The sequence below is a fragment of the Falco cherrug genome, chromosome 4, assembly GCF_023634085.1.
Source record: "Falco cherrug isolate bFalChe1 chromosome 4, bFalChe1.pri, whole genome shotgun sequence".
NCBI lineage: Eukaryota > Metazoa > Chordata > Aves > Falconiformes > Falconidae > Falco > Falco cherrug.
The window spans coordinates 10,156,961-10,172,767 of record NC_073700.1 but is presented as its reverse complement, the minus strand read 5'-3'; the positions used below and the strand labels follow the sequence as shown (position 1 = coordinate 10,172,767).

The window sequence follows — 15,807 nt, the reverse complement described above, 5'->3', positions numbered from 1 at the left end:
ATTTGATAATTAGGATGACATTTTGAAACTTTTCTTTCAGGCACTAAGGCCTGTCAGAAAATGTGAGAAAACCACTGATCAATAAGAATCAAATTAGTAATTTTAACCAAAATTATGATTCTCCACCTTTACAATCTAAACCTTATTAAAATTACTTTGATGTATCCCAGTTCCGTATTCTTCTTTTACTTTGAATTTTTGATCTGATTAATTAGTAATAATTTGCTAACTTAGTGATAGTTACCTGGAAAAGCTTGTGTAAGTTAAGATAAATGCAAGTTTTTGTTAGCAAAACAAATTTATTTTCTTTTCTTCTTCTTAATACCATCGATGACTGATGAAGACAGTGGAACTCTTCATGGTTTTGGGTTCTTCACAGAGTTTGTGATTTAAAGTCTTCATGAAGCCTCACACATTGTTTGGTGCTTGGCTGTTCCTTCCCCTAGGCAAGCGATGTGGTATACTGTGGAATATAATTAGAGGCAAAGTTGTTACTTTTACTGTTGTTGTCGGTTTAGTTTTGTTTTTTAAATATCACAACCTTAGAAATGTGAAATAGAACACTGTAGATAGACACAGTAAATAATTAATTGAAACATACCAGAACTTATTTATCTTCTACATCAGGAAAACATTTGGGAGTGAGGCTTTGCAATAATCCGGCTTTTACAGTGAAAGTAATTTAAAACACTTTAGCCTCTCAGTTGCCTGTTCCTATTTTTACCATTACTTGCCACCATCTCTGTTGTGCCAGTACTGTATTGATCCATGAAAATAATTTTGGTTAAAAATAGCTTCCCCAAAAGGAGACTGATTTTTATTTCAGTAATTATATATGTAGCACAGCCCTACAAATAGTGTTTTGGTATAATTCAGAGGATGAAAAACTGCGGTAAGTATAGAGTAGGACACAGTGACCAAGGAAGTGTGGAGTCACAGGGTTTGACCACTTTACTAGGACCACAAAACTAATGGGTTTTATCCTAAAATGGTAAATTTGAGTTATAAAATATATAATGAAAAGTAATCTCAAATAAATTGACCAAATTTCATGCTTATCTTTTTTAGAATTAGTCACTATTTAAAAACATTAGCTTTATGAGTAAAAATTTGGGGTTGATCTTTATTTTCGGTGCTGTTGCATAACTGGATGCAGTATGGGGTGTGCTTGTGTTTCTGGGGTGTGCTTGTTTTCTAGGGTTTGTAAGAGCTTCATAGGTGACCATTACTGGTTTAAATGATTGGAAAAAGATTTCTGGCTTCAAAAATATGCATGCAGTATGTAGCTGTCTGATCAAAGGAAGGAAGTAGGCTCATGTAGTGAGAGTATTGACTTCAGTGGAGCAGTATGAAGGTGTAAGAATTTATAGAGCCAGCCCAAGAATTGTACAGGCCTACTTTAAAGTTATTTTTCTTAGAATTAAATCCCTCTTTTCAGTTCTTAAGTATTGTATACAATATGTCACAAGAAAAATGTAAAACTGATATTGTGAAGATACCCAATTTTTTAAATATTACGAACACAGTGCAGTTCTGTTGACTTTACTGGGACTAATTCACTGTAAAATTATCTTGTGAGTAAATTACTATAAGAGCAAAACTTAAAAGCTTTTCCACTGAAAAAATGACTAGAGTGTTGAAGGCACTAACTGATTTTGTTAGCCTGCTTCTAACAGCACGTTTCTTTTGGAGGCTAACCTTTTTTTAAGTCACAGATGATGGGAAAAAAACAATCAGGAAAGCAAGACATGCAGGTTAGCATTTAAACAAGTGTGCAGGGTGGAACGTGGGGAAAGGAAGACAGACTGAGGAGGGAAAGCCTCAGGCTGCCCAAAATGTTTGTTAGGTGCACTCTCACACTTCCCAGACAACATATTATGTGACTGTGTGCTTTTAAATAGCATTCCTATTGCAATACAGTCCGTTCAGTCCATAGTGGTTGGGCTTACTGTGGCTGAGCTCTGACCACAGTTGTGAAGTACTTTCTCACTTCTGTAATTCTAGGTTCTTAACAGCTGTTGCTGAGCTAAACCTATTTTTAGTCATTTACTTACTAAGGACCCACCAGGCTTACAATTACACAGCTTGCTTTTAATGTGATTTTATTAAATAAGGAAAATGGTGCTACAGTGAAGTTCTGCCCAGTGGCTAGATATCAGATCGCTCCCTGAACATATGGGTTATGTTAGTGTCTGTAATTATTGTTTCATCTGAGCTTTAAAATTTGGAAACTGTGGTATAGCAAAAGTAGTTATTCAGTGGTATCGTGCAAACTTATTTAAAACTTTTTCTTTTTTTAATTCATCTGCTATTCAATAACTAAATAGAAATAACAGGGTCACCTGAGATTAGAAAGATGCTTGAACTGACATGCCTGTGACTGGAATATGAGTAAAAGTAAGACAGGAAAACAGTGGTGAACAGCTGAGAATCTGCATTTTCATGATGAGGTAGTATGTAGATACCACATGGTAGATACTTACCTTTAATGCATGTGGTTTTAATCACACAGCCCTTCTTTATGAGGATCAGAATAGGGTAGCTAAATCGCTGCATACTTGTAGCTCAAAGACAGACAAGTACTCAAGCTGACTCTGAACTTGTGTGGGAAGTAAGGTTTCGTGACATAAATAATCATAATTCTGTTGCTGCTTTTGCCAGCTGCTAACTGATGAAGGAAGAATTATGTGTCTGGAATTAGAGTGAGAAGAGAAACAAGTTTAACAACTTTTCCTGTTTTTCCTACATCCTTGTTCAATCAGTAGAAATGAGTCATCCTGAAGAACTGAATTAAAATGGCTCTAGTCAAATGCAGTTTAACTGCAGATGTTTGTGATTATAAAAGGCACATACATGTTTGGAGAACACAAGGTTACAGTGTTTGCAAGAAAGGAAGTTGCATAAATTGCAGATTAACACTTTAGATAGCTAGATAACACTCATCTTATTTGCAAGAGGCCTTGAATTAGTTGTTTTCTATTAATGTCTTACTGCAGAGACAGGAAATGCTTTTCTTGGAAAGCTGGAGAATATTCAGGGTAGTTAGCATAACCTAATGATTATCATAGACTATTTCAATAAAGCAGATAAATATCTGCCAAATAGATTAAAAAAAAATCACTTATATCTTACCTAACTTTCCTAGTTTGTTTAATGTACTTCTCTGCCCATAAAAGGAGCAGTGGAATCGAAAATTGTTACGGAGGAATCATTTGCACTGGGACTTGCAGTTCAAGAGTTAGTCCCTTAAAGGAAGTGGGTAAAGATCCAGGAGAGCAACATAGAACATGGAGAGGATGACTCATATCAGCTTCTGTAGCACACCCAGAAACAGTGACAAATGAGAGAATGTGCCGAAATGGTTAAAGTAAAAGCAGTCGCCAACTGCTGACTTAAGTCTCATGCACACATGAAATGGGCTTTGTAACTGAAGAAAATATGCCCCAGAGGCAAGTACAAGTTTAAACATATGTTTAATCATCCTGTCTTACAAAACTTGGTATGGATTGCATTTCCTCATCCTGAATGGGATCAAAAAAATCTTGATTACTGCCTTAAGAAAGAAAAGCATTCAGCTTGCGTGCTGGCCTGAACCTGAATCCCAGAAGATGGCAGGCTTGATCCGGAATTGAGAAAGGCTTTTTTCTGCACCCGGGCAGAGAACAAGGTGTTGAACTCACTGCTGTCCCTCTGTTTTCTGGCTGTTCTCCTTTTCCCTTCCCACCCTGCCCTTTGCATCATTCCGGGATTGCATAACGAGGTATAGGCAGAGATGAGAGTTGTTGAATACTTGTTTCAAAAGCTGTTTCACTGGGCTAAGGCTGCTGCTTGTAGGCAACATTTAGTGGGGTTTTTTTGCAGGGCCTTTATTCTTTTTTGGTGAAAGATGCTCACTCCCTAGATTCCTGGATAAAGCTGTCATCTGCATTTTATACGTGTTATTATATTGTCTCTAGGTGATACTTCAAATAATTTCTATTGGCATTACATCTCTTGAGACATTTGCTATATGCTTGGCTATGACTCTTGTATTCTATCTGCTTTTCCACTGTTATGTGTCTCTTATTATAACTGTTAGCCTAGGGAGTTAGAACAAACATTTCTGAAATACCTAACTGGTCCAATTAGGTTCCAATTCAATGTCAAGAACTTTTTATCCAAGTAAAAGGTAACACCATCTTTAGGGTTCCCTCAGTGGTATTTTGTTTCTAAATGTGTAGTGGTGACACGGCATTTTATACTCTGATGTACAAGTAAATGGAATGTTCACAGAATGTTTAGAGTGAAATATATTAATTTTTTAAAGAGCTGAAGAATGTTTAAAACCTATAATTTTTAGTTAATTAGATTTTTATATTCCTTTCCTACATCAATCAGTCTACCTGTCATTAAAAGACTCTTCTTCCTTTCTCACTGATGGAGCGTATTGCTGAAATCTAGAAAGGATATTTAACAAAAATGAATGTCTCTTAGGACTTTCCATAACAGTCACTCTCTTGGCTGGAACAGGAATCACTGGGACTGAGAAGCTGAATCTGTATAGCTTTTAGCTGAAGAACCACGCTTTCTCATTTTGGCATGTTAAGATTGTTTTTAAAAATATTCCCCCCCGCCCCCAGCCTGTGGATAAGACAAGTGTAAGCTGATAGGGTGATAAATAACACAGGCATGGTGATTAGGCTTGGCTCACCAATGCAAATAACTAATACACTGTGGAAGGAGGCCTAAGCTTCCCTAAGTCATGTTTTGTTCATTTGCAAGTTGAAATTATGATTATAGCAGATGAGAACTTCTTCAGTGTAGTCTTGCAAACACAGAATAAATGAATTTGCATAATTTAGAACCACGGTGAAATTTATTATCCATCTTAGCTGTTTTTTTCATGCTGTAGAGCCTCATCTTCTCATTCAGATATACTGCATCTTGCTGCATTTTCTTTTCCTTCTGTATCGCTTTATGAAGAAACACAAAAATTGCAGAAATAGTAAAAATTTCTATTTCAAAAATATGAAGCATTTTAACAAGCAAAGTAAAAAAATATTTCCTTCCTTCTTTTGTAGTCTATTCCGATAATGGTAAAAATAACTAATGGCAATAGCAGATTAGTTCAACAAGAGAGTTGTAATGTTTTTAGGTTGTCTTAATTCCCTTAATTTCCATTTCTCTACCAACAATGTTTAACTTTGGCTAAATTAAATATACAATGATGTGATACTTGAATCATAAACAATAAGCATTTAATATATACAGAAGATTTTACATGTTGTAGTAGAAGAGATTTTAACTGGGTCAGTGGGTTACTCGTTACAACTATCTCCAAAGATCATCCCCCCAACCCCACCATTAGAGCTGCTTTAGCACATCACCATATTTGATGCACATACAATGCATTTTGTAGGAAAATTGCTATTATTTAAACATCTCCCTCAGGTGGGTTTGATCTTAAAATACTGTGTATAGTATTACATCCAAGCAAGCAAGTCAAGCTAACAGAAGAACAAGGCAAGGTTTTCCTCTTTCTGTTTAGAGAAGCTGCAGGATATGACATTAAACAGACGATACTGGTAGGTACTTAGGGAAGTTTTCATTAAATGCATGTGAAGTTGACTGTTCTTTCCACGGTATGCTTCTACTGCTAATCAGCCCCATCTCCATTACTGCTATTGATACTTCAGGAACAATTAGCCCTCCAGGGACCCTTACTCACTGTTGCCAGCTGCTTACCACTTATTGCAGTTAAGTCTGCCAGTGTGTTTCAAAACACACCATTTGTGATAATTAAAATGGTGAGAAGTAAAAATTTTCAGGCCTTTGTTGCAATTATGTATCCTACAGGCTTCATTATGGCTATATTAGCACTACCACCTTTTTGACCATGGAGATTTTCTGTTGCTTCCTTCACTGGGGTGGAAAAGGTTGTCCACAAAGGGAAAGTTGGTATTTGATTTACATCTGGTTCCCTCAATCTCTTCAGTCTTATGATGGGGTTTTGTTTTGTATTTGTTTTTTATTATCTGTACCTAGGAATCGGTGTAATAGTTTTTGGTTTTGTTTTTAAGCAGTGTTTGGCTGATGAGTTCTAACAAAGTCTTCTCTGCTCAGTTAACATGGGTTTACATTCCTCCCTCGGCCAGTACTTTTCACCATTCTATAAAGGCACCCATGTTCAGTGAAGCACACCAGGTTTTGTTGCATTCCATTGTAGGTGGGCGTATGTTTTACTTTTAGGCTGATTTAGAAAAAGCAAGAACTCTTAACTTAAACCCACTAAACAACTTAAAAATTAAACAAACAAAAAAAGCCCTCAAAGTAAATTGCAATAAAATACAAAAGTAAATACATATAAAATGTCAAATAGTGTGAATTTTTGCTGATCAATTTGATGAAAGATCTTGATTTGCTGAGTGGGTGTACATGCACGTGGCTATATGAAGTGTGTGACTTTTTTTTTTAAATGTAAAAAGGAAATCCCAGTGATCCACCATTGACAACCATGTGTTTCCTATATGCTTACCCTGCTTCTCTTTAAGAGATTCTTGTCCTTGTTTATGATTTCTTTTTGCTAAGACTCCAGTATCTCTTCATACAGTCTATTATTATTTTATTGTTCAACATGTAGTACAGTTTAACTTCTGACTAATACCCTAATACTACTAATAAGACACTTAAACTACTCCCCCCCACCCCCAAGTAATAAGCGATAAAATATTTTTAGTTAGTTCTCTGACTCTAGAGGGAGCTGATGATAAAGTTTTCAAGGAAAACAAACATCGTGTTTCTACGGGAATATTTAAACATTGTAGTCTTTGGAAACAAAAGATAGAACAGAAGGCTGATTTTTAACTTGCCCTTTCCTTTGGGGGTGGGAAGGCTTGTGAGTATGTGAATTGGTGAAATCGTTACGGAAAGTGGTAACCAGGAAAACTGTCCAAACCAAATGATTGTTTGGAAAGCTGACATTGGTTTATTGCAGTGCTGGGTGCATGGGGGATCTTTCCTCCTAACATGCACACCAACATACTCAAGGGTACGTATTACATATAGTAGAGTACTTCCATCGTACATTACATATTCCTTTCATTCACACACAGGATTGGTTACAAGTTTCTCGCTTCTAGCCCAAATTAGTGATTGCAACACCTTATCAGCTCATTTCCTCTTGCAGCCAGAATTTTTTCGCTTGAAGACTTCTTTCTGCATAATTTACATAACTGTGTTCTTACGATTATTTATGATTTCCCGAATTGTTTCCCTTGATTAGAAGTCCTTTCAGTCATCGGTTTTGATGACTTGAGAGGGTGGGCCAGCCGGACCCAAACCCTGTGCATGTTCTTTTTAATTAGATCAGAGTTTGGTAACTGGGGAGTTTAGGCAACAAAATTAACTGCATGTTCACGTGGGTGCTGAAAAATTTCTGTGGTTAAGTGTTGTAAGAGAGGATGATGTGAATATGTGTCTTTCAAGCTGAATACACTTGGTCATCTGCAAATCTCTCAGATAGAAATGGTACCTTTCTGTAGTAAGGTGTCGTTACATTGCCTTAAAATTATACAAGGAAATTTTCCAACTAAATTTGTAGGGGTTTTTTTCTGACTTGGAAAAGAAAATCTGCAGTAATAGCAATAGCTCACGTTAAGGTCATTATAGACAGAAACTCAATAAGAATACGCTACTAAAATACAAGCACTGCAAAGTATTGAAAAATACCTGCAAATGTTTCAGAATATCCACTTATATTTGTCAGTATTAAGAACATGTGATTTTTTTTCCCCCTGGCTTTGAACTTCAATGTCAGTGTAAGAAGCATAAATTAAAATTCACAAGAATAATCTGATCTGTCAGCAGGAATATATGTATTCTGTTTGCTGCTCTAGCATTGTCTTCTCTGTTGGGTTTTGCACTTAGTGGTGAAGGACAGAAGCTGCCTGTATTTTACTAGCTGTTCAGTTAGTTACATCTTCATTTTTAAAAAATAGATTCTAAGGCTGTATTTAAAAAAAAGTTGATTCAATTACGACTATACTTCTGAGTGGGGACAAGATTTTGTTTCAAAGACTCTCATTTATCATAGCCAATTACACCAAAAAGGAGTTCTGAATTTTTCTTTCTTTGTGTCTCCCCCAGCCTACTCTGTACAGATCAGCAGGATAAAGATGCCTCTGTTTCAAAAGCTATATAATGTGTTTCTATTCCACAGATGAAAATGCAAGTTGTATGTGACCAGATAGACTAAAAATAAAACATTGCACTAAAACTTAAAAAGAGGTCTCTTTAATATACTATTATAACAATTTTATTGCTGCAATTTCATTAGATATGTTCACATATGAAACTTATATTGCGTAACTTGTTACTACAGCAGAACTCAGAAGATCTGGCAAGTTGTAACTGAGTCTGCTTAGGCATCTTTCCCTCTCCATTACTTGTCTAACTTACTGTGGCCTCACTTTCTCCTTTAAGTCAACTACATATCAATAAGTGATTTATATCAAAGTGCAGACAGAGGAAATAATGATACACTTTTATTGTACCTTTGTATATAGCTTCCTTTCTGTCCTGTCCGTCAAATTCTGTGAGGTGGTTTTTTTCTTCCCTCAGATATTCTTCTTTTTCTGAACTGACAACTGACCTAAGGAATTCTTTCATCTTTCTCCCCTGTGCTGTGTTGACATGGGGGCACTCTGTAGCAAAACAGAAAATAGTGGGAAAGACCCACCAATCTCCATACAAATGAAGAAGGAAGCAGAAAGAAAAATTAGGACTTAGAAGGCTAAATAAGTTTATCATTAAACATTGATGTTTATTACTCCTGAAATAACAGAATGATAATAAACTCCTCCAACTGCCTTCCAATCTATCAGAATATGATCTGCTGAAACTATGATGATCCAGGTTAATCAACAGTGATGCCTGTTTTATAACACCTTCCTGATCAATTCTTGTAGGAGATAGAGCTATCTAAAATTTGTTGGACATCCTATAGTTAATCCAGAGGTTAAATAACAGCTCCTTTTCATGGTCTGTATATTCTGTGATTAAAAATAACTTTCCCTCCTTAACATTTCTTATTTAATCTGCAACTCATCTGGCACAAGCCAATGTTTGCCTGCTCGTGTGTTCTGTAATAAGTACTTAATTGGTTATTTTGCATTTCATTTCAACAGAGGTGTGAAATCAGTCATGAACTTTTCCTCATTCTGATTTGTATTTAATCACATTTGGAGGATGTTTTAAATACAGATATATATATAACGTGTTAGTGTTCACCATTTACAGCTTGATTTAAGAAAAACATAATTATTGAACACAGGGAGAAGGGAATTTAAAGGGAAGGTTCTCACATGTATTACAATGGATAGGCTCCTTAATACCTGTCTGTTCAGAATCTTCATTTTCTGTTTACTGGAGTAGGAGAGTTGTGAGGAAATTTAATTTCTTTTGTTATTGCTTGCCATCAGGATTTTGTATGTAAATGGAAGAGTATATAGTAATTTACAAAACAATCATAGGGCACAGTGACAGAAAGGTAACTGCATTAAAAGTTTTATATTTTGCACAGCAGAGGGCTGTATTTACCAACGGTATGTGAATAGATGTTTTGGTTTTGTGTGAGAACTATGAGTGACTACTAGGGTATTTAATTTAAAAAACTTACAAGTGCTTTAATTCCATTTAAGGCTTTGCCAGACTTCTCTCACTCTCTGGTGTTTGTCCTTTTTTTTTTGAGGACTTACTATTACAATACATGGTTTCATGGTAGTTTTTTAGTATCTGTATCAAGTATTGAAAAGGTAAATTCTTCCAGCACCTGAACCATTTCTTCTTTTCCTCTTTGAAGGTTATTCCTGTATGGTTTTGCTGGACATTTTTGACCAGCAGTAGCCTTCAGGTCTGTATGTGTGCTTTGCATACTTTTCTCTCGGCAACCTCAGGTCTCTTTTACAGCTCCTAAATAGCCTGTTTACAGTATGACAGCTGTGAAGTGTCCCATTACTCTGTACACTGCAGTTTACAAAAACTGCATACACTAACTTTATCATCATAAACAGAATAGGGGTTTCTTAAATTTCTTTATTAATGCGACAAGTTCATGCAACTGTCCATGACTCCTGAAGGAATGCTGTCCGTGAATGTTCATTCTGTTTGTTCTTCAGATAAACAGTACAGATAAGATGTGATCTTGTTTTTCTCCTACCATGTTCCTGCCCCGAGCTTTTCAGTGACTGACTTCTACCTACAAAAACACATAATTGTCACAAAGGGCAGGTTGGAAGATTGACAGAGGACTCTAGAACTGGCAAAAACTTGTTTTGGATTCTGAATCTGCTGTCCTTATTTAAAGGAAATGGCTTTTTGTTAAGTTCCATCAAAGGTCTTGAGTACTGTTTCCTTGCCCGTTTCAATGCATGCTGTTTTAATCAGTGATCCAAAGAATATTCTTTTGCCCAGCAAGGAATCTGAGACTATCTCTTTTGCCAAGGTATCGGTAGTGTCAGGAACTGTCTCATCCATCATCAGGTCACAGTTGATTTAGGATTTTGTATCTGCTATGTGAGTGGATGATGATCGTTAGTAGCCTGGTGAAACAAGCAGCTGTGTTTCCCCTGAGGGAAACTGCCGGCCCTTTTTCTCAGCCTAATCTAGCAGTTCAGAAAGTGCTCAGGTAAACAAAACTTTGGTGCTATGGAGCAAAGTTTGCGGTTAGTATGGATGCCTGTTGTCTTGCTTTGTTACAGACTTCACAAAATGGAAATTTTAACAAAGCACATGGATTTCTTTGCTTGCCAGTGCTAACTTGTGTAGGAAAACAAGCTCAGTTATTCAACATACCTGTATTTATTTAAAGTCAAATATCTAGAATTTCAGGTTCTTTTGAGATTTCTGTAAGAATGGAAAGGTTTTCATGTGAAACTGTTGTAAAGGTACCATAATACCCACATTTTATTATGTGTTATTGTCTATTAGACCTTATACTCTGGAGTGTGAAGATTTACACTCACGATACCAGAGCATGTTTACAATAAATGTCTTCTATGGTAATTTAATGCCTTAATATAACTTTAGCAATCAGCTAAATTTCAAATGCACTACAGGACAAATTTTTGTTTGCTGAGACTTTTGCTCATAGTAGAACTCATTCATTACAAGTGTACTGCAGCTCTGTTTATGTTCTACTAAAGCAAAAATGTAACTGTTTTGCTCAGGTTTCCATTTAAAGACAGCTTAAAAATACTGTAATGTTTCTTTCCTGCATTTTCTTTTCACAGTGCAGTCAAGTTTAGAACGATCAACTTAAAGCTCTTTGTTTACATGTCAGACACAGCATTAATATAGATTTCTTTGTGGTTTAGGTTTAACATTAAAAATTTTTCACTTGTGAGGAATTTAAAATTTTCCTCTCTTGAGAAAAGCCACCTGATTTTATGAACTTTGGGAAAAATAATTGATTTTTTTTTTTTTTTACTGAGTAGGGTGGTTGATTCATTATGATAATTTAGAGAACAAACTTTTTCCCCCTTTCCATAGATTTACTTGAAGAAAAAAGTTATGATACACTTTCAGTTTAAACAACCAACCAACCCCCTCCCCCAACTTTATCTTTTTCGGTACGATGTAGGGGGGAGTGGGAGCTGGAAGTTCTGAAACCATTTACTTGACTTTTCAAGGCACCTTGAAAAGCAAGATTTGCAGAAAGATGTATGTGTGTGGTTTAAAGAAAGCCTGGTTTCCTCAGGAAATGGCATATGACTGTGCTGTCTGTCTCTTGCCAGTAACTTTTCAGCACATTGCCCAGTTCCATTTTTAAAAAGATATTAAAAAATACCAAAGCCAATAAACTCCAATTTTATCGTAATTGTGTACGGGTGGAGGTGAGAGACCCCAATTAGTACCACTGTTGTGAGGAAGGCTGCCAGAGCGTAGCTGTTTCACGCCCTTCTGGCAGGAGCCTACCAGCAGATGTGCTGCTCGGAACTAACCACAGCCTTTCCACGGCAAGTGTCACAGAGCTAATGAGGGACAGAGCGTGCCGAGGTGTGGGGCAAAGCACAGGGCCTGCTTTCACAGGAAACCCACCGGCATCAGCCTGCCCCTTGCAGCCCGTGGGTAAGCATCCGGGGCCGAGAGATGGTGTCTGCGCAGCAAAAGGATGCCTCTGCTGTTATCGTGTGTGCTCGGTGCTCTGTCTGCTCTTTACGTTGTGACTGAGATCATGAGGTTCAATGCTGTGCATGGGATCGGGCTGCTGCTTCGCTTAATTCCGGTGCCACATTACTCTCAGGAATGAGAATGCAGCTTATTATCATTTATGTTTACCCTTAACAAAGAGTCCATACTGGATCTGCCTGTAGGGCTATTAGACAATTAATACTGTCAATGGATCTTATACCATCATTAAATTGTTAATGTGTTTAATACAAAAGACCCCACTTCAGTTGCGGGTGGGGAGAGCATTGGATGAAGTGAACTTTTTTCCTATCAGTTTTTCACAGAATCATAGAATAGCTTTTTTAATGCATTTGGAAATGAAAAACACTGTACTGAAAACAAGATGTAGAAGCAGGACCATTTACCTTACATTCCTGTCACACTGATGACTACCAACAGTGGTTCTGGTATGAGTGACCATAAAGGAAATGGTAAACAATTTTGCATCATCATTAATCAAATCAACATCTGTTTGATTTCTTCTCTTGTGGTTTATGACTTTCTTATGTCAGCTGCTGTAGTAAGTAGGAATGTTGTCCTTGTGTTCTGGTGCTTTCTGTATTTGGACTGAAAAACCTGTTTTTGTAATTAGCAAGCTTTTCAGTTTTTATAATGAAATACTGCAGTGTACGTCTACTTCCTAAACCTATTTAATACACCTCTTTGAAACCCAAATACATTAGCTGTCAGCAAGAGTAGTAGCAAAGATAAATGTACCCTAATTTAAAGGCATGGCATCAAGAAACATTTTAGAGGAGACATAATAGTGTTGATTGTCTTGGAAAAAAAACACAAACCTGATGAAAATACGGAATGAAGCGGTGTGCAATTGTGCAACTGCTAACATTCAGCAGTGTAAAAAAACCCGATAACTAATGAGTCTTAAAACTAGCAGTCTTTGCTTGTCAGAGTGATTCTTCTACCATATATTATAAAGTTGTTACAAATCATGGAGTATTTTCTTATGAAAAAAGAAAAAAAGATACTGTACTAGCTTACATGATGAGAATAGGTCAATATGTGCAAGGGCAAATAGCCCCAAAATACTTATTTCTTTGAAAGCAACTAGGCTCTGGCAAACTTATGTTTTTTAGATTTTTCTGAGTTTCAAGAGCAAACAATATTATTCCTTATGGTTTCATAAAGAACCATGGAAAAACTAGTGTTTCATGAACAGCTATGTTTATTTCATGGGACCTTCTGTGACAGTCTTTTCAGTAGGTAATGTCAGTTCTGTATTAGCTTATTTTTTAAATGTGCTTGGATAGGAAAATTTTGCTTTGTATGGCACAAACACGTAACAGAAGTAAATGGATTTTTGTTCACATTTGTTGGAAGAGCAAGGAACAGCAGTGTGATCTTAGCAATACTGATAATATATTAAAATAATTGTTCTTTATTATTTTTCCTATAGCCAAAATTCTTAAAAATTATGTAAAGAAGCACCGGATACTTAATAGCAGTAATATTCCCTTGATGATGTATAAAGTGATGTTTCTTACAATATTTTTCTGCTAACAACTTTCATACATAGCTACCTTTTGACCTTTCATTGCATTACATTTTGGGAAGCATCTTAAAAGAGGTAATCTGGAATCATAGGCCTGACATTTTGGTTTGACTTTGTCTTCTGCCTATAACAACATACACCAATACATTTGAAACGGATAATGTGAATGCACACTATAAGGCAAACAAAATAACATGGTTAATTACCGCACTTGCTGCTCTGATATACTTCAGGCAGAGACTGCAGAAGGAAAGCAACTAAATACCTGTATTGATTAAGGTAATTGATAACAAATCTCATAAATAAAGTAAGCTAAGAAGGATGTAGGCCTTCCTGCTTCCAGACACAACCAGACAATCTTACCTTGAAAGAGACAAGAAAATTTCCTCCATCGGCAGATCAGCCCATTACTGGTCTGCTTTACAGCAGAATCCTACTTCCTGTCTGATCTACTTAACATGTCTCACTTAACATGTTAATTCCTGTTTTTGCAGGAGCTGTATTGTTTCAGAAGGAAAAAAAATGTTTGTGGGGTAGTATTCTTGCATATAAACACTTTTAAAAAATGTATACATTTTTTAATATATATATATATTTATCCCTGAAAAAACTGGCTCCAAATCTCTCCTACCCATAAATACGCTTTTTAATGAATGTACTTTGACCCAGGACAAAGCGAAAAATGCATGCTTTCAGAGTCATCACTGCTACAATGTTATTTTTTAGTTATAGGGTTCTGTAATGGTAACACAATTTTGCCAGTTTTTGGTTTGTTCTTGTAAAATGATCTTGGGCTGAAATTACTGTAATGTAGTTAGTGTATTCATTTTGAAGAGACCAGAAATCATAACTTGTTGCTGGCAGAAGTAGAGATAAGTGAACATTTTCTGTCCTGCGTTGATGTTTTGAATGGAGCTTTAATGGAAGGATAGTTTCAACAGGTTTTACTCTGTTGCATTCAGGGGTTTCTATAGTAATTACTATGGCAACAGTGATGCAGAAAATGTTCCCACAGGAACCCAGCTGTGAATAATAACTAACAACTAAAACCATTTTGTTTTTGCATCTCAGGTTAAATCGCTTCAGAAATGATGGAAACAGTGAAAGTGGGGGTTTTGCTTACTCAATAGGAAGTCATTCTACTACATAAAAATTCAGATATTATGAAAGGAGTCTTTGGTTTCAGAGTACATACCCCTTTTGAATATATTGCTGAAGTATCATCCCTCAGACCAATGAAGACTGTTAGAAACATTGCATGTTAAATTTGCTACCAGCTTCAAATGTTTCATGTTGTAAAGAAACTTTTAATGCCAAATATGTAGTACACAATCTTTTGCTCAGAAATTATAACCTAGCTTTTATTAACAGTGTTATTTTTTATGTAAACCTATTTACATGATTCTTGAAGAGAAAACTATCTTGATAGCCTTCTGACCTCACTGTGCAATGATGATCAAGATCACAAAAGTCACATGGTAGAGGTCAGTATTTGTTGACTTTAGTGTCTATTTATAAATTGCATTCAAAAACTCTTCTGATTTTTGCAGACATAAATTTGTCAGTGTTTGTATTAAACAGAATATCCTGATGTCAGAGGATGCAATATTTATTGAAATTCTTTGTTATTAAATCTAGTTCTCCTTGTATGTGTAAACTGGCCTTTGTGCATATGGTTGCCTTGTTTGTATTTATTTCACTTTCATTCAGAACAAAGGGGAAACCAGTCCAGTGTTTATTATATGAATAAACTTTAAACTTGAAAGCATTTTAGGGCTTGATTTGGTAGCTTTACTGTCATGGAGTAAGACAAAAAGCCTATGGAGCTCAGGGGATTTATGGCCACAATAAAAAGTCCTAGTGAGTTATATCAAACAAGGGAAACTAAAGTAATCAATACTGAATGGACATTGCTAATTCTTTTCAAGATCTAAAAAAGTATGTTAAAGCTGATTAAGAAAGTTATAAAGATCACTTTGTAAAATATGAGGAAAAAAAAAATTTCTAAGCCCAGGGGTCTGACAGTTGCTCTTACAGTTATTTATGCAACTTAGTAGGAAATACTGTGCAGATGGAAATGAATACGAAAT

General features: G+C 36.0%; 1 protein-coding gene across 1 annotated transcript in view; it reads left to right on the top strand.

Annotated features, from left to right (window-relative positions):
- ARHGEF3 (Rho guanine nucleotide exchange factor 3) overlaps window positions 1-15,807 on the top strand; it is a 144,307-nt gene that overhangs the window by 20,586 nt on the left and 107,914 nt on the right. The window lies entirely within an intron of this gene.